Source organism: Candoia aspera, chromosome 1 (genome assembly GCF_035149785.1).
Source record: "Candoia aspera isolate rCanAsp1 chromosome 1, rCanAsp1.hap2, whole genome shotgun sequence".
NCBI classification, from domain to species: domain Eukaryota; kingdom Metazoa; phylum Chordata; class Lepidosauria; order Squamata; family Boidae; genus Candoia; species Candoia aspera.
Window position 1 is genome coordinate 221,442,395 of NC_086153.1, and position 27,024 is coordinate 221,469,418.

General features: G+C 38.5%; 2 long non-coding RNA genes across 2 annotated transcripts in view; one reads left to right on the forward strand and one right to left on the reverse strand.

The window, feature by feature from the left end:
* LOC134487188 (uncharacterized) overlaps positions 1 to 27,024 on the reverse strand; it is a 732,234-nt gene that overhangs the window by 146,842 nt on the left and 558,368 nt on the right. The window lies entirely within an intron of this gene.
* On the forward strand, positions 21,585 to 25,051 carry LOC134489666 (uncharacterized). Its single transcript, XR_010067164.1, has 2 exons — positions 21,585 to 21,723; positions 24,936 to 25,051. It is a non-coding gene; the product is annotated as an uncharacterized LOC134489666 (long non-coding RNA).

Below are 27,024 nucleotides of genomic sequence, written 5' to 3' on the forward strand. Positions count from 1 at the left end.
AAAATTCTGAGAGTGCCTTGGACTGCAAGAAGATCAAACCAGTCCATCCTCCAGGAAATCAAGCCAGACTGCTCACTTGAGGGAATGATATTAAAGGCAAAACTGAAATACTTTGGCCACATAATGAGAAGACAGGACACCCTGGAGAAGATGCTGATGCTAGGGAGAGTGGAGGGCAAAAGGAAGAGGGGCCGACCAAGGGCAAGATGGATGGATGATATTCTTGAGGTGACGGACTCATCCCTGGGGGAGCTGGGGGTGTTGACGACCGACAGGAAGCTCTGGCGTGGGCTGGTCCATGAAGTCACGAAGAGTCGGAAGCGACTAAATGAATAAACAACAACAAAAACCAATTACTAGGCCTTGTAAAGTTATGTGACATATATATTTATCTTACGCTAAATGACAAGAAGAACATGTTTAATTTAAATTCCTCTTTTCATGTGCTTTCTGTAAGACACATTCCCTTCATTCTTCACTCTTAATTTCAGTGATTTCTTAAGAAAGAAATAGGTGATAGATTGTTAAGTTGCTGTAAGAAAAGTTGGATTTACAAAACAGTCAGGCAATTTAATGTTTTGTTCAGGATTCTAAAAATTTCAGAGAAATCATACTGGTTCCACTTGCCTTGAGCAACACTAGAACTAATTTGTTGTAAAGGGTTTTGAAGTTTAAATGAGTTCTTGCTGACTGAACTGATTGAACAAGTTTCTTGCTTCATCATAACTTGGTTAAAATATACACTTCAAATATCAACTTCAAAGTGGACCACACTCTGTGATTTTTATGAAGTCTGTCCTTTGTGCTCAAAGAAAAAATCCACAATATCCTAATCTTTAATACAGAAAAATGGCCAATGGCATGCTTGGATTCTCAGTGCTAATTCCTGTGTTTTACGATAGCCATTGGTACCATCCATATTCTGCCAAGGATCATAATTTCATAGTCTTTCTTCTTGGCAGACTGAAAAAGTAGTACCGGTTTGATGGCCAGATATAACTTCTAAGAGTCATCTACAAGGGTTGTTTTTTTTAATGTTCTGAACTGTATATCATTTACCAGCTTCCCACTTTCAATCCTTTACTCTAATCAGAACTGAATTATTGTATCTTCCCTTTGAAAGAATTGAGCATCTGAAAGATGGTCAGATTCACTGAGTATGTCTCCTTTGGGGGGGGGGGGAGATGGGCGGTAATAAAATTTGACAAACAAACAAATAAAGTTTAATAGATTACCTAAAAAAACAATAATTCCAATATTCATTTAGCAAATATTTGTTGGGTGTATGAATCAACTTGACTTCTCTAAATAGTCTCTTCATAGCCTTGATCACATCTTTTGATAATACACAATGCAACAATAGATATATCAGACAATGCCTTGCCAGGAGAATATCCAGTTTGGTCAGCTAGTAAAGTTAAAAGTCCACTTTGTGAGATTTGTAGGGTCAGGGCTTGATAACAGGCCTTTTGTGTGGCAGCCCCTACTTTATGGTATTTTCCTCAGAGGTACGTAGAACACCTACCTTGCTAATGTTTCATTGGCAAGCCAAAGATGCATTGTTCAATGAGCCTTTGGCCCCTGGTGGTTCTAAGCAGGAGAGCAAATTTTCTGTAGTTAATATTTGGGCTTTATGATTATGTGTTTTTATTTCATTATATTATATTGCTGTACACTGCCAGAAGTCCTCTAGGATTAGGGTGGGCTGCAAGCATGAAAAATACAGAAATTAATATGGAAAAAGAGGTTCTCCCCTAACCTGCATGTCTCCTGGTATCACTAGAATCCTATCTACTGAGTCACCGAAAGTAGATTTTCTTCAAGTCAGACATGACTCCTGGTGTTCTCCTCCCATCCATGTGTCAGCAGAAAACTACCAGTGTGGCATTTGTTTTCTCCATTACCAATACCTACTCTGCTTGTATTGCCTTTCTTCTGACTCCCTGCCAGTCTTCTAAGATGTGTTCAGGGGATTGGAAAACATGCCTAACACATTTTATACTGCTTGACACTGTTCTTGGATGGTGTTAGGATAAGGAGAAAACACTACTGTACTTCTACCCAAATTAAGCTAAGTACAGCTTAAGGCTTTCTCACTGCTGGGCTGGGATGAGATGAAGAGGACATGCCAGAAAAACAACACTCAGGAGCAAATGGGGAAAAGCCAATTGATTCAATAGACTGTCATAAATATGTGTTTTAAACCACTACAGTGCTAATACAATTACCCTGGTGTGTGTGGGCCTGTATGCAGGCATGCTGCTTTATCTTATGTTGGTGCAAATATATCCTTTGTCAGACTCCAGGGTGGCTTGGAATTTATCATGTATTCATTCTTTGTTTTGAGCATCTCTAATGTGAGTAATATGCAACAATGAATGTACACTAATGTGAAATGAAAACCATTGGTGTCTTTCCTCTCATATTTGTTAGGGCATGCATCAAAGCCTCTCTCAATATATTTTGGCATTCATTATAAAAAGAGTGGGAGGGAGGAATTATAAAAATGATAAAGGGACAGGAAAGACAAATGCAGATACAAATATAGGCTCTTAAGAGGCTCTGAAAAAGAAATTTACAGGTAGGGGAATGTCTTGTCCTGTACAAGTATCTTGGTTTATTGGGAAATAAATTCCTTTACAGTGAATGACTCAAAGAGGATGTCAGAAGGAAAATCCTTGAGGAGTCATTAACCTATTTCTCCCATTTCTAAATGTGTGAATGATGTTTAGCTCACCTTTTTGTGAAATCACTAGGCTTTTAAACACACATGGCAACAAAGGGGCTGTAACTCAGGTGTGGGGATGTTTGGATATCTCTGCCTAAAGAATTTACGAGGCTTAGCCTTTCTAGAATGGAGAGAGGATCAAAATGTCCCCAGGGCCTACAAAATAGGAAGCACAAATCAGTGAAATAGGCAAAACATGACAGATGCTAAAATAATATTAAAACATGGTAACTGATGCTGACATATATTTTGATACCTCCACCTCTCCCAAGGTTTCAGACTTCTCAGAGGCAAGTAATTGTTTTAGTTTAAAACAGTACAGTGGTAGAACTTCATAGCAAATTGTCTTTGGTTCTAGCTACTGATTGTACTCTATCCAGCAAAATAAGGAGGAAGGGTACTGAAGCTGAGGAAGATCAGAAGCAGGTTAAATTTCTATAGGGATAGTAGGTAAGGTTAAGAAGACACTCCCACCCCCAGTGGGATGGTCCACTATAGTTCACTATTTAATTTTCTGGATGGGTTCGCTCTGTGCAGTGTTGAGATAGGGATGTGTCTCCTAATCCATTACAGATTATCTGCTTGGGAGTAGAGTACATACCAAGTATGCTTATAGAAGGAAGAATTATGGTTCCCTTTCTGTGTTATTCCCCTCTCCCCCAATGTAGAGATTCTGGTGTAGAATAGTAGGTGTACTTTTCACCCATACATGTGAGAATTTGTTAACTGTGATGAAAAGGCTAACAGGTTTTTATTTATTTATTTTTCAAATTTTGTTACCACCCATCTCCCCCCAAAGAGGGACTTTTTTGGTTGTTGGTGGAGAGGACTTTTAAAATGAGGATGCCCTCAGAAAAGCCTCCTTCTCCTCCTCCTTCATTGTTACATTCTTTGCAAAGTGCAAAGGGGCACCTCTCTCTCCAGGGAATATGCCTCTATGTAAGATGGGGGAAACAACAGATTGGTCAATGGGTGCATTGTTAAATGGGGAAGAATACAATCCATATTACTTCTAGCACAGCAAGGAGAGCAAGCATAGCAAAACATTCTGTTCCATTTGTTTGGGTCTGAAGGAAGATCAATCTCCTCTCCCATTACTGTATTACTTTACTCAGCAGTGCAAAGGTGGTGTTGTGCTTAACAATTACAGCTATGCTGAATGGTCACTGGGCTTATTTGGTGTAAATTTAAGGTCTAATCATCAGCATGTACAGGATGTTGCTGTTTGTGTCAGAAGGAGGAAAGCAGTGTTATTATGTCATGCTCCAAGCTCTGTTCCTCTGGTGTGTGATGTTTTAACCCACATTGAAAGGGAGTAGGCCTTGTTGTGACACTCTGATGCCACTGTCATCAGTCTGACCCCTTTGCCAACCCACAGATGTTGCTGGTTTTAATTGAATGATCACATACTGGTTTTAGCTTTTATTACTAACAGTATTAAACTTGTTTGGTTTTTTTTTCACATCCACATATAAACTGGGATAACAATTTGTATATTTGCTCAAGTGAATGCTAGCTTATGAAAGCTACACAAATTGTAACATGAACCGTTTGGGGCTACCTGTAGCTAAGCTAATCCTCTAGAACATTGTTAGTGTTTTTATTATTGTATTCTTGTTTTCTCTTGTGGCTGCTCATCAGTTTTCTGTGTTGTGATATTTTTGATTTAATGAATATTATTTATTTTTCCAACCGTGAAGATCATTGTAATAATTACACTTTTTTTTAAACGAAAATGAAGTATCATTTTATTTTAAGCAGTAGATATACCACCATCTCTCATTCTGACACATACTTTATGCTGGGTCCAAATTCTGCACAGTGGGCCCAACTTTGGTGGAGGGTGGGGGGCATCTAGCTGGAGAAGGCTGATATCTACCAAGGTACATACAGTCTACAGAAATCAGGATACAGTCTCTTGACATGGGTATCATGTCTAATTTTTATAATTCAACAGAATATGTCAGTAAATGTTTTCCTGTGTTTTGAACAGCCTCTACAAATCTATTTACTATATCTTCAATTTATTAGACTGAATAAATGTGATTTTCATGTGATCATTGGCATTGAAATGCAGGTTGGGTCCAAAATGACTTTCTCTCTTGGTTTTGAATAGTTCGAACAATATAACTAAAAATGACACAGATACTATTCCGGGATAAATGGTCTACAGAGGTACTAACCATGCAACAGTGTCTCTTCAGATATCATGAAGCCATTCTTTGAAATCTATTAGAAAAATGCTTTCTGAAAATTGCTGTATGAGAGCACATGTAATGTATAAAAATAGGTAGCTAACTGGGCTTTTACTACGTCTGAACAGGGAAACTATATGTTTTTACTCTGAAGTGCATCACATTAAGTATAATATTTCGTACACTTGCAAAAGTGGGTATATTATTCTTAGATGTTGTGTTTGCAGTTGTGTTTGTCATCTTCCAATTTTTATGAGAATTTTATTTTAAGTGAAGAATGGCTTATAAGCAATTAAGTTATAGAAATTTGACAAGTGGGCTGTGGCCCTAAGTATGGAGTCATTTCAGACGGTTGAGGGGATATGGCAGTGGAGCTCTGAAAAATATTTCTAAAGTGGCCAGGAAGATAGAGAACTTTAAAAAAAAGTACTGGAAGAAAGGATTAATAGAAAGGCCAGGTGGACGCAGGAAATAGGAGGATCAGATACTTATTATTATTATTATTAAAATTTATTGGCTGCCCAACTCCAGTGGACTGTAAAAGAATGAAGGATTTATAAACCTCCACTGGTAACAGGCCTGTAGGTTAGACAGGGAAATTGCAACAATATTCCAGAAGAAAGCAGGACAAACCGCTTCTATAATGTTGCCAAGAAAGCTACATAGTTCCAAACGTCACCAGCAGCTGGTCTTGATTCACTGAAGACTTTGCCCTCAGCTGATTCAGAAATGTAACATTGGCAGCCAAATTAAAGAATCCTTTAAGAAAAAAGGATGTGCAAACAGAAAATGAAAAAGGGAAGCCTAGAAGGTCAACTGAGAGGTAGCCATGCTAAGGAAATGCTGCAATTATTCAGAATAAATGCCAATGCTGGCTCACCTCAAGGAACATTATACAGTATATGGAGTACCACAGCACTGTTCATACTGAACTGTTTTGAGACCTGTTCAGAAATAACAGGGAGTGCACAGTAGCTTATACCAAACCTGACTAAGTAGGGCTGGCCCAAGTCAATTTGCTACCTGACCCTTCCATTCCAGATACAAAAGCCAACCTAATTAAAAAGTTACTCCTTCTTCAGTATTGATGATGGTGCAGAATTCTTTACCACACCTGAAGGCAGAAGACCTATGACAGAAAGAATAGCTCTGTCTGGCCTTCATCCCTAAGAGAAGCCATCAAACAAGGCCTGAGAGCAATAGTTCTCTCTTGAGTTTGGCCACCGGTGACAGGTAGTCAGTGACAGAATGCTTCCAAAAATGGAGGTTCCATATAATCTCAGTGTTTGATTCATTGATGGAAAGGGGCAGGGAGCCTGTTGTCTCCCGGATATTATAGGACTCGAGTGCCTTTTAGCTCTCAGCCAATATGGATAGTGAACAGGGGCAATGAACATTGGACTCCAGTAACATCTGAAAGAGCACAATTTTAACTCTTTTTCTATACAGGCAATTCAAGACTCTTCTTGTAAATTATAGGTCTGGCATATCAGATAAAGTTTAGGTGTTAAAACGTAGGTGTTAAAGCTATAGCTATTGTGGAGTGCTTGGTGCTCTCTGAGCTTGTTTGCTTGCAGACTTTTCATTACCCGACTAGGTAACATCATCAGTGCTAGACTATTACAACCACACAGCATCACCATAGCACACAAACCAACTAAAGCCCACCAAAACATCTTCAGTGAACCAAAAGACCCAGTAGCCCAAGAAGAAAAGACAGGAGTCCTCTACAACATACAGTGCAAGGACTGTAGCAGCCACTATGTAGGACAGACAGGCAGAAGGCTCACAGAGCGCATCCACGAACACCAACTAGCACTCAGAAGACACAATGAAAACTCCTTAATCTCACAACACATGCACAGATTCAACCACAGTTTCAACTGGGAAACTGTGAGCATCCTAGACTAACCTAAATCCAAAACCACGAGGGAATTCCTAGAAGCTTTGGGTGGCTAATATGAATGTGTTTGCTGCCACTGTGGGGTGTATATTGTGTTTTTATGGTTTTTAATTCTGTAAGCCACCTAGAGTCACCATGTGTGAGTTGGGCAGCCTTATAAATTTGTTAAATGAATGAATGAATAAATAAATAAATAAGCTTGGCAGTCAGACAAATCAGGCATCAATAGACACATAAAGATAAGCCACGTTTACACACCATTCAAAAGAGACAATAAAAAGGCTACGAAGGAAACAAAAAGACTGGAACACATCCTCTCCAGCAGCCAACACCCAGATAAGCAGGGATTAACACCAGACAAACAATAAAGCAGAAAACAATACCCTAATCAAGGAGCTACCAAGGAGAAAACCATACCCCCACCAACACTGGCAGGGTAAGCTACTGTATATAAACAGGGAGCAAACCCCACACTCACTGGCACTGATGATGTTACCTAGTTGGGCAATGAAATGTCTGTACATTGGTTCTAATCTATAGCATAGATTAATTTGCCCACATGGCAGATATATCTGGAATTCCATCCCACTGACTTTAATGCTTTTAGGGCAAGACTGATGGGAGAATTGGTTCTTTCACACAACTGAAAATAATGTTTGCAATGGCATTTTCTGATTTTGCCAATCTCTCACAAGTAGGGTGGCAAATTTGTAGCAATATTATGACAATGACTGGATCAACAGGATATCTTTTTTATTGTTGTAGCACCCAGCCAACCTTGGCTGCTCTTAATAAATGAAAAGGATTGGACCTGGTTAGGACTTAGAGGTGAGACTACCAGGAAATCCTGAGCTGTAGGATAGTTGGGGAAGTTGCAGAACATCTCAGAAGAAGGCAAGAGCAAACCACTTTTGTCTTCTTGCTAAGAAACTGCATGGATATGTCCACAAAGCCATGAGAAGTGAAGCTTAATTTGGGGAAAAAATTGCTTAAGCTTGGAGGGACCCAATGACACATCACATGCATGCAGTTTATCCTCAGTGGTCAGATAAATACATCTGTAAATTTACAGAGACAAAAACCAGAGAGAGAAACAGAATAGATAAAATTCAAGGGGTGCAGATTGGGCTGTTTCTATAGGAAGCTGTTTCTATAGGAAGCTGTTTCTATAGGAAGCTGTTTCTGAAGCCTATTCTGAAGGGAAGCTTTTTAACAAACACTGTTAGAAAGTGTAACAGACACTTCTCTAACCTTTTATCACACAGGCTTTTCGTATCCTCCTTTCCTTCAGATGATGCCAAGCAAACAATAAAAGAGACTTCCTCAGGAGCACCGTTGTCATAGGATCTCAGGCCTTTCAGATGGAAAAGCCGCCAGCTGGGAACTGCCTGGCACAAAGGCTTTGTCATCACTCATCCTAATCAGTGGGATTAGCCATTGCTTGCCAGATGTAAGTAACAGTGTGCAAGATGCTCAAATGTTCTTGTCCATATTCAGCTCCATTTACATGACTTGAACTTGTAAAGAAGAAGAAGTTCTCCCTCGTCCCAACTAAAACTGGAAAGCTCTTTATTTTCCAGTGAACCTGCCAGACGTCCACATAGGTTTAAGTGTTCTATTAAAATAGGCAGGGTGCCTTTAAAGTGACATTTATATGTTTTAATGGCTAATTGCCTGCCTTTGCTATTCTGATGAAAAACTGTCACAAAACAAAATACGATAAAACAAAATCCAACCCTCTGCTGTTTCATTAGATGTTTCTGCAGGAACCACTGCTTTGGAGGAGGTCTGATTTTTCTATTTTTCTTTTGGCTTTAAGTAGCTTTCAGGACTAAGGACTCCACTGTGCCGATTCCTCATGTACCATGACCCTATGATTAGGGGGCAGCCATGCCATCCCCCTGGCTACTTCACAGCTTCTGGATGTAAAATGGAAGGATCACTAACATTGTTTTAACCAGCAAAATATTTTAGGCAAGCCCTGGTTTATTCTGGCTCCTCCAGTTCTTCCTGTGTTCTAATGAGCACCTGGCTGGATCTGGCCTTTTATTCTTTTATGATTCTGCATAATGCTGCTGTCACGATGAAAATTATGGAATCAAAATTCCCAGCACCTATCAGTGTTCTTGCATTTCATTCTCTGTTGTTTTGTTGTTTATTCGTTTAGTTGCTTCCGACTCTTTGTGACTTCATGGACCAGCCCACGCCAGAGCTTCCTGTCGGTCGTCAACACCCCCAGCTCCCCCAGGGACGAGTCCGTCACCTCTAGAATATCATCCATCCATCTTGCCCTTGGTCGGCCCCTCTTCCTTTTGCCCTCCACTCTCCCTAGCATCAGCATCTTCTCCAGGGTGTCCTGTCTTCTCATGATGTGGCCAAAGTATTTCAGTTTTGCCTTTAATATCATTCCCTCAAGTGAGCAGTCTGGCTTTATTTCCTGGAGGATGGACTGGTTTGATCTTCTTGCAGTCCAAGGCACTCTCAGTATTTTCCTCCAACACCACAGTTCCAAAGCATTGATCTTCCTTCTCTCAGCCTTCCTTATGGTCCAGCTCTCACAGCCATATGTTACTACAGGGAACACCATTGCTTTAACTATGCGGACCTTTGTTCTCAGTGTGATGTCTCTGCTCTTAACTATTTTATCAAGATGTGTCATTGCTCTTCTCCCAAGAATTAAACATCTTCTGATTTCCTGACTGCAGTCAGCATCTGCAGTAATTTTTGCACCTAGGAATACAAAGTCTTTCACTGCTTCTACATTTTCTCCCTCTATTTGCCAGTTATCAATCAAGCGGGTTGCCATAATCATTTCATTCTCTACTATCTAATAAAGGAGCCAAGGAGAACCTACCAATGTGGATGTTCAGTGCAGCTGTATATATATATGTGCGTGCATGCACACATATGTGCAATCTGTAAAAATGGAAGAAGTCTCAGGCTTCAGTGGATAAAACACTGCTTTAGAATACTGCTTTTCATTGTATTTTTTTCTGCTTGCTCTGTACCTGCCCAGCTTTTACATTTAAAAGAGCAACTCAATTATATATAAAACAATGTAAATTGTTGTAATTTTTTTCCAACTAAGCCTGGGAATTTCCAAGACCCAAGAGACACATGGACCTCCAGTAATACATTGTACTGGACCAATGGTTTCAGTTACAAAAATATTTCAGATAACTCCTCCTCTTTCTGCAAAACCAACATTCTTTGGCTCTATGTGGTAAATTTATTGTATTCAGTTTCAAACTATCAGAGGAAAGAAACAGTTGGCTTTAAAATGCTAATATGAGTATGTATGATACATACATATGCTCTGCCCTGGACACTGCAATACGGCAGGCTAAAACTTCAGACTTGTGCTTGCTCATAAAAAAAAGATTAATATGATATATAGATATAAATTTTTAAAAAAGAGGCTTTGTTTCTATCTTTTCACTTCCTTGCTTAATGTAACCTGACTTGACTCAGGGGAACAAAGACGTAAGAAGCAGACATAAATTAATAAAATATAAAAAAAATGTTGGCTCAAATAGCTAATTAGCAAAATCTATCTCTAAAGAATTCTACAGTAGTGTAACATGCAATATTGATGTGTCTTTATATACAGAGACAGTGATCATGTCAATAAAATGAGATTTGTTTTAAGATAGGATTATGCTTTCTCCCTTCAAAATATAATTTAAGAAAACGGTTTTAGTGGATCCAACAACAAAGGGTGTTTCTATAGACAGAACAATAAAACCTATATAGGACTTGATCAGACATCTAAGGCTTTTTGCTGCTTTCCACAGTCCATTATAATAAATATTTAAGCCTTCATAGTTCATTTCACTTCACGTGACATTTAAATATTTGCTTAAACATGCCATTTGAGCTTCTTGAGATTTTGCTTGATCCAATTTTTATAGCAAGAGAGAAGGTATAATGTCAGAGACTCGCACATTCAGGATTCCCCCACATGATGGCAGAAAAGACAAATGAGTACATATTCAAGGTGTGGTTGCTCAACTAGAAAAGTGGAAAGATTTCATGAAACCACTGTTGAGTGACTTGTATATCTACACACAAATATGCATACACATATGTGAAGGCACACATACCTATTACTCAAAAGTCATTAGAAAGGTCAGAGAAAACATACAAGAAAAATGAAATGAAAGACGCACAAAAGGGAATTGATGTGAAATTGGTAAGGTGCAAGAGTAAGCTTTTCCAAAGTGCACGAATAGCTTTCTCTAATATATCTTTGAGAAGACCAAGGGGCCATTTAGTATCCAAACCATTGATTACATAAACCCAAAAAAAGCTTCACAACCGTAAGTGCTAGAAACTTGCTTTTCTTTAACAACCAGCAGAAAGTGATTATGTTCCCAGCACAGCTGTGGCTTTGGAATGCTTGAGGCTCCTCCTGCCAAGTTCATAAAGCTTTCTTCTTAGCTCTAATGACATCCAAGTTAAAGAGGTTGAGCACTTTTGTGTAAGTTTTTAGATTTGCCCTTTTCCATTCTGTTCAATGATTTTCTTTGATACCAAGGCATCTTCCTGAATAGAGACATGTGTGTGTGGCAGAGAGGCAGAGACTGAATTCTCTTTGGTTATGGGTGTATATGAGAAAGACAACAGAGATGGGTCTCCTAGTTTTTTGCTGTAGCCCATGAAAGTGCTTTTAATGGTCAGGAGCTTCACATTATTTCTTTGGGTGTGAGCCAAAAGCTGCAGTGGGCAGGGACAATGATGTGAAGTAGGTAGGGCCACATCACTTCCATGCGTAAGGCTGTTTTCCCTGATCCCAGAGAAGTTTTGGTGGGTCCTTGACCAGAAAGCCAACTGCAATACTTGCTTCTGTAGGAATTCTTCCTACTCTTTTAATCTCTTACTAAAATGCCCCAAATGGATCAATGCACATGTTACAATATTTTCAGTTCCAGGCAAATATGCTCTTGTTTACCTGGGCATTTTAATTTGTGGCAGACTTTTTTTTAACTGTTAAGACTTTGGATTACTTCCAGAAATATTCAAGCCACTATCATGCCACTATCAAGCCACTAGTTTGTTTGATCCAATATTTATACCAAGAGAGAAAATATAATTTCAGAGACTTGCACATTCAGGATTCTCCCACAGGACCCACCCATGGGACACTTTGCCTAAGAAAGCTTGCCACAGGTGGGTAGAAGGGCATATGTTACAGTATTTTCAGCTTTAGGCAAATATGCTATTATAGCAAAGATCAACACAAAGTTTCCTAGCTACCTGTCAGGAGGCTAAGACAAATGGCTAAAATATCAACTTCAGTCCCTTTTGCACTGAAGTAGCAAGGTTTCTCTCTCAGAATTCCTTGCCTGGGTTTTAAGTCATCTTCCCTAGCAAAATTGATGAGAAAGGGCTCCCCCACCTCCAACAATTGACCTTCAATGATGGCTTTTGAGACTTTTTTTTCCCCTGAGAAACATTCAGTATTGAATACCTGAAGGAGCACATTTCTGCAGGTCAGTCTGCCCATTTGTTGAGATCTGCAAGATCTTTGTTTGTTTGTTTGTTGCAGGTCCACCATGGGATAGCAAAGGAAAAGAATACTTGAGCATTGGGCCGCAGGACTCACCCATGGGACACTTTGCCTAAGAAAGCTTGCCACAGGTGGGTGGAAGGGCATATGTTACAATGTTTTCAGTTCTAGGCAAATATGCTCTTGTATACCCAAGCATTTTAATCTGTGGCAGACTTTTTAATTGTTAAGAAAATTTTGGCTCTTTTGTGATGTAATTGCTTGTATATTACCCTGAAATCCCAACATGATCAAGGGCAGCGTAGAAATGTTTTCAGAAATTAAATTAACTTTTTCTTGTAGAAAGGAATCTTAATGAAAGCAATTCAGTCAGCTTTCTGCAGTTCACCTGAATACTCTTTGTTATGGTAGCCTTGTAAAAATGTATAGTTTAAAGAAATGTTCAGGCATAGTGAGCCAGTCCAAAGCAATACCATGTGGAGATAGGTGATCTGCAGCTCTAGGTCTGCATGAGGCTCCTGAACTCCTTTTTTGTAGCCCCAGTCCCCTTCCAATTCTAGCTGCTGCCATTTGTAGTAAAAAATATCCATGAACACTGTCTGGAAAACCCTAAACTAGTTTTAACATAGTTTTGGGAAAGCAACACTTCCCTAAACACCTCCCACACAATTCTTCAAATAAAAAAAAATCCCAACATTCTGGCCCTGCTTGTGCATGTGAAATGGCCTATCTATTTTTCCTACCTGCATCGGCCTTGGCTCCTAACCCCAATCTTCAGAGCAGCTCTTGGCCACCTTCTCTACATTAGCAGCATTTGCAAGCCAATGGGGCAATCAACTGAGTGGGGGATAGCTTGTTTTCGTCCTCAACTCCCATCTTGTGGTGGAGGGAAACTGTGGAGAAACAACATGAATAAACAATACTACAACTGTAGAGAACAATTTCAGCAACATTTCCATTTGTACCTCTATGTTTTGTATTTCTGAAATGCTTGGACTATTAACAGAAGAATAAAAGCAGGTGGCATTCAATTCTTACCAGCTGGCATCTTCCTTTCTTACAGGAAGTCTCTGTGGAAATGATCTTGGAACATGCACTTAGAGGCAAGAATCTGTTAAGTAAACAAGACTGTTTGCTGGTTACTCCTTCTCATGTAGGACACAGTCCCCCAGCGCACTTGCATGTATTTCTGCACTAATCAGCCAAACTGATTGACTTTTGTTTCTTCTCTGGCCCATATTGCATGAACAGTTTCCAAGCCATGAGGTGGGGGTTTCCCATTGGCAAGATCTCTCACCTTGCCTTGTCTCCCAACTCCTTGGGTTCTTATCTATCCCTGCAAAAGTCAGGTTCCTACAATACCTCAATATAAATACAAATTGATTGAATGAATAAATAAGATGTTATCATGCACTTTAAATTGAATGAACATCCCCACCCCCTTGCTGAAGTCAAAGTGCTCTGGTGCCTAGTCATAATTTCACCATGTCTTGTCCTGCACACACACACACACACACACCCAACACAAGCAGTTGCAAGGAGTTTTACTTAGGATTTGGCAAATACAGGCAGCAGCAGGCAAGGCATGTCTGCAAACACACACACACAGCCACAAAATCCCGGTCCCTAGAGACCTGGCCTGCAAAGAGTTCCAAATGGCCAGGGTCCAAAGTCGGGGAGCAGAAGCATAGTCAGGTCATAGTCCAGAAGTCCAAGAATTTAGACAGGAATTGTCAGCCAGTCCCAGTTCCAAGGAGCAGAATTTTCACAGGCCACAGGTTCAGGAGGCAAACACACAGAGTTCAGCAAGCAAAGCAGTTGCAAGCAATTGAGAACTGTTGGGCAATAATGACTCTTAAATGGAGCCTGTGCCAAATGCAGGCAGTCAAGGGTGGAAATGCCCTTGCTGTGCAAGAAGACTTGCAGATCGTCTCTGTTCTGCTATGTGGTCAGCCCCATGTGCTCTAGGGCTGGAAGGAGGTCCTGGATCCAGTCCTTCCTCTTCTGTTGCCTCCAGCTGACTCAAAGTTCCTCAACCATGTCAGTTTCAGGTGCCTGATTGTTAAGCTCCCCCTGAGGCTGGTATCTGTGTGGGGCACCCTGAGCAGCTTCCTCCATTTCAGACTCTTCTGAATCTAAACTGGCCATCATGTATCAGGCCTTTTAAATTGAGTGACTATTTTTCCTTGTTCTGAAAACAAGCACAGTGAGAGAAGAACAGGGTGTTGGTATGGTAGAGAGCAGGACTCTGGGCAAAACATGATTATGCCCTCCTCCATTGATCACGTAGAGGGAATGCTGGTTGGCTCATTGAAAATACTGAGGGTTGCAGGGGCTGAAATGCTGAGAATATTTGCAGAGCTATGTGGAAGTGCTTTGAGGATTTGGGGGTAAAGTCAGTGGCTGGGTGAAGCGCCCGGAATTGCAAACAATGCCATCTGATTCAAATGTTCTGAAAAGCAAGCCCTATTCAAATAAAGACATCCTTTCTTTAAGTGAATAAAGAAGACCTCTTCTCTGAAAGAAAGCCTTCTGCATATGATGTAGCAAAGTTCAGATTTTTTTTTCTGTTTAAAATATTTGCAGAGATTATAGAAAAACTTATGGTTAGCAACCTTTCCTTCCTCTTCCTCTTTATGGAAGTTCTTGATTTTGGTGAAATAACTTCTGCATAGTGTTATCTGAGATGATAATTTAACTATTATTCCATGGCATTTTACTATTATTCATTGTCATTATTCATTGTCTCACATGGCATTATGTGGAAGTCATTTCCCTAATCAATAGCAGCCATGGAAACATATTGTAAATAGCTGATTCTATCTAAGACAAGTAGTTTGGTGCATCAGACCTTTTTTCTGGCTAACAAGACAAAATAGTGTCAAATGTATTTCCCAGAAGTAGACTTATTACTGTACAGCAAAACTATTATGAAAGAACTCCAGTAACTGCTATGGATCAAATGTGAGTGCTATTTATAAAGATCTGTGGTCAGATTCCAAGAAGTGATTCTCTTTTGGAATTTTCATGTACCCTTTGTTTTGGTGCATGATCTAATATCAGGTTGTTTACTTTCAGTGGTATGAGAACTTCCACATTTTGTGTGTGTACCTTTGGAATCAGTCTTGACTTTTGGAAAGGTCATGCAGTTTTCTTGACAACATCTTCAGAAGTGGTTTGTGCCATTGCCTTCTTCCTAGGATCAGAGAGGTTGACTGGCCCAAAGTCACCCAGGTGGCATTGTGCCTAGGTCAGGACTGGAACTCACAGTCTCCTAGTTTCTAGACTAGTGCCTTTAACCACTGCACCAAACTGGCTCTCTACTCTCAGATTAGAGATGATTGAACAGTGGGGAGACAGCAACTCTTGACAGAACACAGCCCATGCTTCCAGAAATTCCTGAGGCTCTTCAAAACTTTGGGTGTAGTCCTCAGTACATTTCTCCAGAAGTTGCTTCTGAATTGCCAAGGGAAATCCTGATCAATCTTGTATATTATACACCTCGTCTTGGAGAAAGATGAAGGAGAAAACATTATTTGCTATTACATTTCAGGTAGTGAAGTGTCTTGGACCAATCCTCTGGAGATATTACAGAAAGAAAAGAGATTAATGGTTAACCAAGTGTTTGGATGATGAGAAGTTGGCTCATACAGTCATGGGTATTGGTTCATTTCTCATGACTTGCACTGATTCAAAGAGTTGATGTACCTGGAAGATCTTTTACATGATGTGAAGAGAACCAGAGTCAGGAACTCACCACCAGATTAATGTAGTTGAATATAATCAGGTGGGAGCTCAGCAGGGTGGTGAAGAGATTTTTTAAGCAACTTCATACAAAATGATAATATAGGTTTAGGGGTAAATGCAGGTGAGACTTGTAAGCCAGTCTGTGCATCAATGGATTTAAAACTCCAACAGCATCCTCTTAAAAGTTTTGTGTGGTGCTCTGTTAATAACAATGTTTCATTTCATCCAGAAAATGCAGTGAAAGGAGGTTGATAAGTTTTTCTTTTAGCCCCTACTTGGTTTCATTTCCCAATTCTTGTTTACTCAGTAAAAAGCTCTAGGGGTTGAATTCTCAGTACTGCTATTGAATATTTTAAATACCCTCTAAATTCTTTTACTGTTTGATTTCACTTTTAAAAATGCATGAAATACACTCAAGTTGTATTAGGTTTGACAGTTGCAGGTGATAAATTCATGGCTCATATAACTCCATTGAAGCCAGTAATGATGTTCCACTTGGGATGTATTTGGCCTGAAATGTTGACTGGTTGTGTTCAAGTGTTGTTGGGTGTGTCTCTATGGGTGATTCTGATGTTATTGACTCTGCAATTGTCAGAGATAATGACACTAATGATGTTTATTTACTTTCCTATATGCTACAATGTTCTGCTGGCTTCTCAAGCAGCAAAAGCAATGGTGATGCCTAATGACACTTGATATGCACAAAGCAATTAAAAAAACATTTGAAATGTCTCCCTTAAGTGAGCAGAGGAAAGAAGACAAATGATCTAGTTTAATTTTTTTTCCCAGGGAAAATGAGTATTATGCAAATTAAGATAAACAGAATTGCAAATAAACTACAATGAATAATTTATCCCATTAACAGTGGCCTTTCTTACGACTCATGGAATATTCACAAAGTAAAGGGAGATTTCCTTGGGTGTATCCATCATTCAAACCTGGCACTTCTGTTCAGAGTGGTTTCCCTTGATTGTCTTTGAATAGGCATGTTGGAAAGAAGCATCATTGCTTAATTATAAATAGCTTGATAAGTTATATGCGATATGGCAAATCTCAAGTTTCAGCAATGTACATATATACCTTTAATGTGATTTTAGCCTATTTCTCCAGGTAGCATCCCCAAAGACCATGTGTAGTTTAAATGCCACATAGATCTGTGAATATAAGAAACTCTCAGAAAGACAACTCACTAATGACTTACTGTTTCAAATGATGGGAGTTTAATCTGAATGGATGACATCTTGCTTTGAATACTATGCATTTGTCATCAATCTTTTTGATTATGTTCATTACTAGCTTGAAAAGAAGAGTGGAAATCTAAAAATGTTGCAAAACAATAGCAGCTGGGACATCTCTCAAAACATCTCATAACATTCAGAGACAGTTAGCCATTCTGTAGGATGCATGGTACCTGGGTGCCAGGCTGCCTTCAGATGCAACAGTCCTGGAAAGAAATTCAATGGCTTCTGGGTTTTGGTCAACTAGTCATTCCGTCTCCTCCCTTTGTGCTTGTGCCACATCACTGGCTGATCTCTACCTCGCGATGCCAGAAGCAAAGCCATGAAAGGGATTGTCTATACCAGGGCTGGCTACCTGACTTCCAAATGTTTTGGATTGAAGCTTCTATAATCCCTGACCATTGGCATTCTGGAAGTTGTAGTCCTGAATTTCTGGAGGACATTATGGAGATGATTCCTGATGTATGCACTGCAATGATTACTAAAATGGCAGTATCTCAAGACCTGACTACTTGTAACCATACCACCTACATAGCTGACAGGAAGTAAAAGATCAGACTAGTGTGGGGACAGTGAAATGTAACATTTTACTCTATGATCCCTATTAAAATCCCTCTTCATCCCATTCATTCTGATACAGTGGTGTCAATGGGAAATTTCTTGATATTGGATATAGCAGGACATTTGAGACCACAGCAGGACAGTTGAGACCGACTCCCCAGTCATAATATGATTTCCCTTCCACAATACTGTCCAGTGGTTAAAGCTCCAGGCTAGAAACCAGGAGACCATGAGTTCTAGTCCCACTTTAGGCATGAAAGCCGACTTGGTGACTTTGAGCCAGTCACACTCTCTCAGCCCAACTCACCTCACAGGGTTGTTGTTGTGGGGAAAATAGGAGGAGGAAGGAGTGTATGTTTGCCGCCTTGAGTTATTTGTAAAAATAATAAAGGTGGAATAATAAAAAAAAGGCCAGGCAAACTCAAATAATGTGAATATTGACATGTTAATTTGGTCGTCATATATTGGCTGAAATGATTGGCAACAAGGGCTGTACATGCTTCAGAACTGGGGCAGAGAGAGAACACAAAACTTCTTTAAAGCATCTGCATCTTTATTCTGGCTTCTGTGCAAGCTTGAAAAAAGACATTGTTAATTTGAATTAAAGATGCAGCTGCATTAATTGGTTGCATTAAAAGACAGCTGCCTTAATGAGGTGCCCCTGGGCACTCTGAGGCACCTCTTACAAATCATTCTGAAACAAGCATAGCCATAAGTTAAAGTAAATTTTTGTTTGGAAAGTTGTCAGATGATCTACACTGAAAACAACAAGAAACAAAACTCCAAAATTCTCAGAAAGGAATTATAGCGGAGAATAGTCTACAAAAAATTAACTCAGTATTCTGTAATGATTGAGAAAGCAAACAGAACTATATAATTTATTGAGAATGCAATATATAGTAACAATTCCAGTTATATCATCTTATGAAGAATATTCTACAGCTGGACCAAAGACATATATAAATGGGAATTGTTCAAGAAGTCCAACATGTCACATCTGATTTAACGATCAGGATGTATAAAGGAAAATCCAAAAGGAAAGTCTAGTCTTTTCAGAACAGTAGGGGGTTACAGAAAAACAAAATAAGAAAATCTCAGTTAGAATTTGTACTGAAAGTCAGGAAAAATGCCACCATGGTAACCAGCATGCTTAATAGGCAATGTCAAGAAAGCTATTAAAGAAAAGTAGAAAAGGTATTCTGGCCCAAACAAAGAGAATGCCAACTTCCCAAAAGGAAATGGAAGCAGTCAGTAAAAAAATGTAAAAGGTGGCATTTTCCCCCTAATTAATAGTGAAAAAAACTATAACTGTGTTTGAAGTGAAGAATTGGCTAGAGAGATTAACAGGTGGATGACAAGGGAATTAAAGAGGTACCAAGGGTTGATAAAGAGACTGTGAAGGAGATTAATGAATTCTTTGTGCCTAATTTTACTGCAGAAGATATAGGATAGATTCTTGTACCTAGACTGCTTTATTAGGAAGTCTCTGCTGATGACAAGATGTGATGACAAGAAATTATTGCAATGCTTAGTGCAAATTGAAAACAAACTAATTGTCCCCATGGTAACTATCAAAAAATTATTAACACAGGGCTGGAAAGTGGCTAGTGTTGTTTTAAAAAAGAGTCCTGGGATTCTGGTGGAGGGTGGTTATAAATAAATCTTGATTAGTTGAATTTCATATCTGTTCCATATAAATTGTTTAAGTGGCTTTAAAAATAACATGATCAGGCCTACTGAAGGACAAATCTCAATAAAAAAAGAATCTACAAGTTTTGATATGTGAGTGGGGTGAGCTGGTATTTGCTTGTTTATCTGGACTTTCAAAATACTTTAAAAAAGTCAAATATTCCTGACAGTCAAGAGAAAAAATGAGAAATCCTTATGAATTAGCACCTAATTAAAAAACAGAGTAGTGAAAATATTTTTTTTTCAGTGCAGGGATGTAATGGGACATATGCTTTTTATTTTGTTCATAAGTTATTTGGAGTTAGGGATGAGCACAGAAACATCAACTTATTTAAGGAGGATAGAATGAAGAACAGTGAAGAAATCCAAAAAAACCCTCTACAGATCCATCAAGATGACCAAAATAACTAACTCCCCCATCCATCTTCCAGCATTATTCCTATATCCAGAGATCATGGTGGTTTCTGACAATGCTGAGGTTGAAAAATAGAATAGAATGAATGAAACTAATCAGTATCCCCCCAGACTGTCCACTAATTAAACATTTTATGGCAGCATTATTGAAAGACTCCTAGTTGTCTTCCTTACCGTTGAATGTAACTCAGCCATAAGCCACAGTTTTCTGTACACTGTTTTTTGTGCAGTGATTTTGCAGCTAACAGCAACAACTCCAGGATTTGGTGCAAGGAGTCTTTGGATTTGAAATATTGTCTACCAGGAGCATATGCAATGGATTAAAGGATTAAAACAGATAACTATAATTTAATCCTTCCTTCCCTCCATTACAAACAGTGATTGGCAATCTATTCTGGCCATCACAAATTTAAAAATAATATTTATTATTTTTTAAAATATAATTTCATTGAAAGTTTTAAGAAATAAGAGTAAAATTTAATACAAACTAAAATAAAGTAAGAAGGAAAAAAGAAAAAGGAAGAAATAAAAAAGAAAGCTAAAGTGCAAAAAGAAAAAAAAAGTAGAAGAAAAATAGAAAAGAAAGAAAAAAAGTATAAAGAAGTAGCTTCCAATCTTTTTTATAGTGTTATAAGTACAATTGTAGATTTACCTCTTTTTCTAAGATTACATCGTGACTCTCTTCTTTCTATAATTTTAAAATATTTATGAAGACTAGGCAATCTGGGGGTGGGCACCATGTTGCCAACCCCATTATTAAACCAACAAGCACCATAAATATTAATCATGTCAATTTATCAGAATTTATAAACAAAGTTATGGTATCTCCTGATTTCTAGTTGGGGCAATAAATCTTAGCAAAGGGCAGTTGGAAGTCAAGGATCTTTAATCTTGGGAGCCATCATTTATCACAAAAGGGAACCAAATACTACTCTAAGGACCTTTTGGTACTGCTGAGTAAAAGCAGACTTCACCCATTCTTGAGTCAGCAGAAAACTTATTGTCATGGCTCCTGTTCCAATGTTCCTGAAACATTGTAACAAGTTCCCACATCATGATGGCACTGACACGTGCTGCTGAACAGGAGGGGGCTGCTGCTGCTGTTAGTTCGTACCAGGCAGGAAGCTGGATGATGTGAGTGTGAAGGAATTCATGTCTGGACTAACTTGCCTGGCCAAGGTCACTACCCGAAGATTGCCAGCAACCGTTTTGAACACCTGCAGTGGAATGGAATTGTACTGACAGTGGAGGGAAGGGTCTGGGTTTGCTTATGGTTTAATTGGGAGAAATCCTGCACTTTTGGTATTCTCAGCTTTGCCTGTGATTCTGCATACTGTTCATCATTAAGTTAGATTTCCATAGAATTCTATGTGAGTCTGACTGTTGATTTGGATAGGCAGTCATTACACTTACACCAGCAGAAAGTTAGCTGTTCTTATTGCTGGTCCCTATCCTGCCTTTACTGCTTGTGTTTGGGCTCTGCCAGGCACAAAACTTTCCTCCAAGGTAATGGATGACAAAGGTTTTATATACTTGGAGGTTGTTGGTGGACTATGCTGGAATGAGGCTAACAATTCCCCTTTGACTACCTGTACAGCTAAAGACGACTTTCATCAGTCTTACTTGTGGGCCAGGAAGAAGATGAAGACAAAGTCATGGAGACGGGGGAGAAAATAAAAGTTCCCAGGGCATGAGTTGGAGCAAATGGGGGTTATGGTCTAACTCTCATGACTGCTATGGTAAATTAAGCTTTGAATGCCAGTTGTTGCCTCCAGCTGAAACATCCCAGCCTCCTATTTCCTGATGACGATCTTTAATGATCTCTATGATCTCTATATGTCCTCTTGTTCATAGTAATTTAATTTTTTTCTGCCAAGTAAAGTGTTTGAAAATTACAGAAGCATCAGTAGCAGAGCTATGTCTGGAACTGGACAGCCCATCTGCCTGATTATGTTAAACCACACCCTAAGGAGAGTTTTTTAAAAGAAACATTTGCAAATGCAGAGACAGTCTAACACGAGCTCCTGCATTACAAGTGATCTCAAACTGAAGGGCCCTTTTCCTGTCACCTTACTTTATTTATCTACCAGCTATTTATTTATTTATATTATTAATAAGATATTACTTGAGACGTGTGCAGCATTGTTTCCGTCATTTATTCTTGGCTGATGTGGTCCCAACTAGCACACTTTATTTTTATGCTAAGATCTGACTTCCAGATTAGTTTTAGAGCTTGCAGTCTGCCAGATTTCCAATGTGAGCATTACAGAAATGTGCTTTTTAGGTTTCTCCAGAATATATATACACCAGAACTATATGGCATCCAAGTGTGTGACCATCTATTAGTTTTAAAATAAAGAAAGAAAACTCTCCTCCTTCTACACACAATACATAGAGACATACATGTTTACTACAAGATCTGAAATACTTCCTGGATATGCAACAGTATACCTGGAAGACACTGTCCACCAAGATCTGAACGCCTAAAAATATAGACTTCATAATAGTGGACAGAAGGCTCTTTATAATAGCAGTGTCATTGCATAATTTATTGAGTTTATATTCAATATCATAAGTAGTTCTAGTTCTCAAACTAAGAAATACAAAAGTCTCCCTCCTATCTTTCAGCACTGAACCCAGAGCAATTTTATTTTCTCTCAGGAAAATAGAAACAAAACCTTATTTGATAAGAGCACCACCTATAGCATGTATGTCTTGATCCTCATTTGCTTCTTCTGACTTCAAAATCAGGCATTGACTTGCGAAAGAGAGAGAGATGTCCTATGTATGGTTAGGGCTTCTGTGAAAACTCTATTTCTTTATAAAACCAGTTCCCATGTAGTCTCAAATGAACCAATGATTAAATGTAATTTACTGGGAAATATAGAGAAGATATAAACAGGCTGATATAAAGTTATAGTTCTGCATCTCTGTTTAGTCCCTGTATGATTGTTCTCCTGGATAATTTTCAAGAGAGATGATTAGATGCTACACTTTTCAGCAAATGGTTTAATCCATACTTGTATACTTCTGAGGATCTGAAGCAATTAGTTCAATTTGATGAGCTACCATACATTATTATGGCCTTTATTCAACACTATTTGATACTGACCTGTTTGCTTCATCTCTTTTTGAACTTTCACCCCCAAAAGCTATCCTAAAGCCAATTTTGGGGTCATCATCTTCCATTCTGAAGATTCTTAGGCTCTTTCTTCATGGTCACGTTAAAGTACTCTCTGACCACCCTAGAGGTGTCAGAAAACAATACTGTACCAGAATGAAATTTGCTGTTCCTTGCTGCCGATCCTATCCCACTGCTAAAGTTTCTGTTCTGGTTTGCTGTTAGATGATGGTACAGTATCCTAAAAGGGCAAAAGATTTATACAATCTGAAGAGAAACCAGAGTATGATGGTACAGTATCCTGATTTACAATGTGTAGGGTATGTTCAGGAAAACCATTAGTAATTTTACCTTCTAGTATTGCTGCCTTCCCCTTTTTCAACATCACCCTCTGGCAGAAAACCATCAACCAATCTTCAGGCATAACACTGCTGTGATTAGCAGATGGTTTTGATAGATGGCTAGATGATTTCCCCCCCCCCCTCTGTGAACTGTCAGGATAACGGATTAATCAATGTAAGGCTACTGCAATGCAAAGTGGCCAGTATAAATTCATTCTGACAATATATGATTGTGTTCCACCAGACCAGGAGGATTTAGCAGGTATATTGCCAACAAAGGGGAACATTCTCCAAAATAGTATTGTCCATGTTAGTATTCCCATGTGAAATCATTTACCAAAAGAAAACAAGGAAAAGAAGAAGCTAAATACTTGCCTAACAAACACTGCAATTTTCATGTTTCTAGAAAGCCGAAGATACTACCTTTTGGGGTGTGATATCACATATGCCTCTGTAAACAAATATGACAGGGAGTGTTTCAAGTAGCTTTTAACACTGTTGTTTTGATTGGCTGAGAGTGGTAGCAGCCTAAAAAAACCCCTGTAGCTTTCTTCTAGAATTTGTCTGAATAAATGAAAGTCACTTGAAAAAACTGCCCTTAGCCATGACAACTTTTAGAATGATGGCTTTTTTCCCACAAAGCCCCCTTATAGCTCTAATGACTTTAAATTCCACCTTCAGCAACCATTAACTACATCATTTTGGAACAATCAGGACAATTGAAAAGTTGCCTCAATTGTTTCTTTTATTTATAAGACATTTTTAGTATGGAATTTAATCAAACAAATTAAATGTCAAGCTACCTATTACCTCTATGTTAAGATATTAATTCTCTAGCAAGTTGTCCTGAAGTTGGGATTAATTGAAAAAGGACAGCACTACCACGTAATGAGAGTTGCAAGAAATGCTTTTAAGTTCATGAAATCTCCACTGATTTAGATCTGGGAATTGGTTGAATGATTCTCTGTTAATGATCTCATAGTGTGTTTTTGTTTAATGCCAGGAATGAAAATAATTATAGAAAACGGTAGTCAAATTATAACCCAAACACTAAACTATACATTTAAGATGCTCGTAAAAGCCATACCCTGACTCAGAATTGGTTGTATTTTTAAAGAAATATAACAATATGTAAAAAAATAAGGCACGCACAAAGTCTATTTTCTGCATTTCTTACAATGCAGTCCTATATTCTCTTCCAGGAATCCTGATAATAGGGTTCCACTGAAGTAAACAATTTACTTCTGAGTAAATGTGTATACAACAACACTGCTAATAATCGGAGCTCATGCCAGCGCTCCCTGAATATGGAAGGGGTTTCCATTTGTATTTTAATTATGCTTCTAAGCTACCTTTTAACAAAGGGGTTGATTTAGGTTTTTGTAGTGTGATCTGCCCAGAATTTGTTGAGTAGCAGGATATGTGATGTAAAATAAACAAACAAACAAATAAACAAATAAATGCTGTGCATATTTCTTTCATTCTTGAGATTCAGCAGTTCTGTGTCTAGAACATACTCGAATGTTGAAGAGCTGTGCTGACAATCAGCCTTTCACAACTATGCTGTGAAACAATCATCTTCAGAATAAAACCATCAAAACTTCATTGTGTATGATTCACTGAACATTACTTTATAATCTATGTAAAGGTTAGACGAGATTGGTGCATGTGCCAAATCAAAGCCATATACAAACAGAAGTAGAACATGGGAGAATTTGAGAGCTTTTTGGTGACAATATATGCCAAACCAAGAAACATTCTTATGGGTTCAGAAGAGAGATATTGGATCAGCAATTTGACATTTGGTTTGAAGGACAGCATGCTCTCAGGGACTTCATCATATTTCTGCTTACACTTTAATGTTTTCTTTTAAGAACTTGAAGTGCAAATGTGCTACCTTCGGTATGGATAATAATGCTACTCATAATTGTTAGTGATAAATCTAATAAGTACAGCTTTAAAAGCAAAAGAACTATGTCAGTGATGCACACCTGTTAGGCTCCCACATTCAGTGTAGTGAATTCTATGGAGTAGAAGGACCCCAAGCAATTTTGTGGTTCTTAAAATAATGTATCCTCCTGGTACTCAAAGCACCCAGACTTGATCCTCTCTTGGGAAGTCCACTTACGATGGAATAGGGCTGTGTTCGAAGGTAGTTCTATGATGTGGAAAAGTTTAATCCAGTTTTCTATTCAGAACTTATCTCCTGGGGCATTATACACCAAGAGCTGTAATTTGCAAAATTGAGGACTTTACCTTATCAGTCAGTGCATTAATTCTCAGGAGGACACTGACAAATTTGCATTTTAAAATGTTATTCAGAGTAAGAGACCTCTGCCTATTTATGTCCTCTTTTAAGACAAAATAGTATCTGTGAAAAATGTTCTTCATTATTGTGCTGATTGCACCAAGTCACAGGTTTTATACAGTGAAATCAACACATTAGGTCAACATTTCACAGTATGAATGCCAGTATGAATCCCAATATGCCAACACTTACTTTTCCCAATTAGGTGCCCTTTAGATGAACTGGGACTACAGTTGCCCAAATTTACAGCCAACAGGTATTGAAAGTGCAAGGCTAGGTATCTCATCCTATCTTAGCCCAACTAAGGGCTTACCTACATCCAGTTCACACATATAATTCCCATTTATGCATCCTGCATTAAGGATAATTCAGAATAGAACTAGTATCTAGTAAGCTAACAAGTTTCATGTGACATGTGAAATGACAACCCATTTCATGGCTATCTTGGGTTAAAAGACACTTCCTATGAAGCACACAGTTTGCAAACATGAGGTTAGATACAAATGGATTTGTTGCCACTCTGATAAACATATCATTGTTTTATCTACTGTTACCTACTTATCTATCTGAGAAATGCAGAGATATTTACTGATCCAGTCAAGAACACAACTACACTACTGTGCTTTCTGCTGTCCAAGATGGTCAATCTATTATTATCTTTTCTGCCTGTCTGCAAGTGGGAAATAAACTTCAATGATGAGTGTATGAGCTAATGAACTCCTTGGGGATGTTGCTGCAAAAGGACATCCCTGCAGGATGGCTGAATTATCTGGGCATCTCTGTGACACTGGAAATAGCATAAGCTTCTGAAGTACAAACACATTTTCTAATATCATGAAAAGACATGAATATTGGAGCCATCTCCACAGCCAGTGCTGGGATGTTCTGGTGGCACAGTGAAATGATTGCCCAGATTTTGAATCTTATTTTTTTATTATAACTTTATTAAGTTTCAAAAAGAAGATCAAATATAAGGAAACAAAAAAAAAGAAAAATTAGAAAAAGAAAAGATCAAGAAAAAAGGGAGATTAGGAGTGCAGAAAGGAAAAATAAAAATAAATAAAAAATAGAAAAAGAGTGACTTCCAACTTTCTTTGGTACAGTTACAAATATAGAAAACATTAACCTCTTACTCTAAAATTAACTATAGAACACAATATTTCTATAGTCACATACAACTCTAATCATCAAATCCCAAAATCAAAGTTTCATTTCTTTTAGTTTTAAGCAAAAAGTGCAAAAGTGATTTCCAAGCAGAAACAAAGCTAGA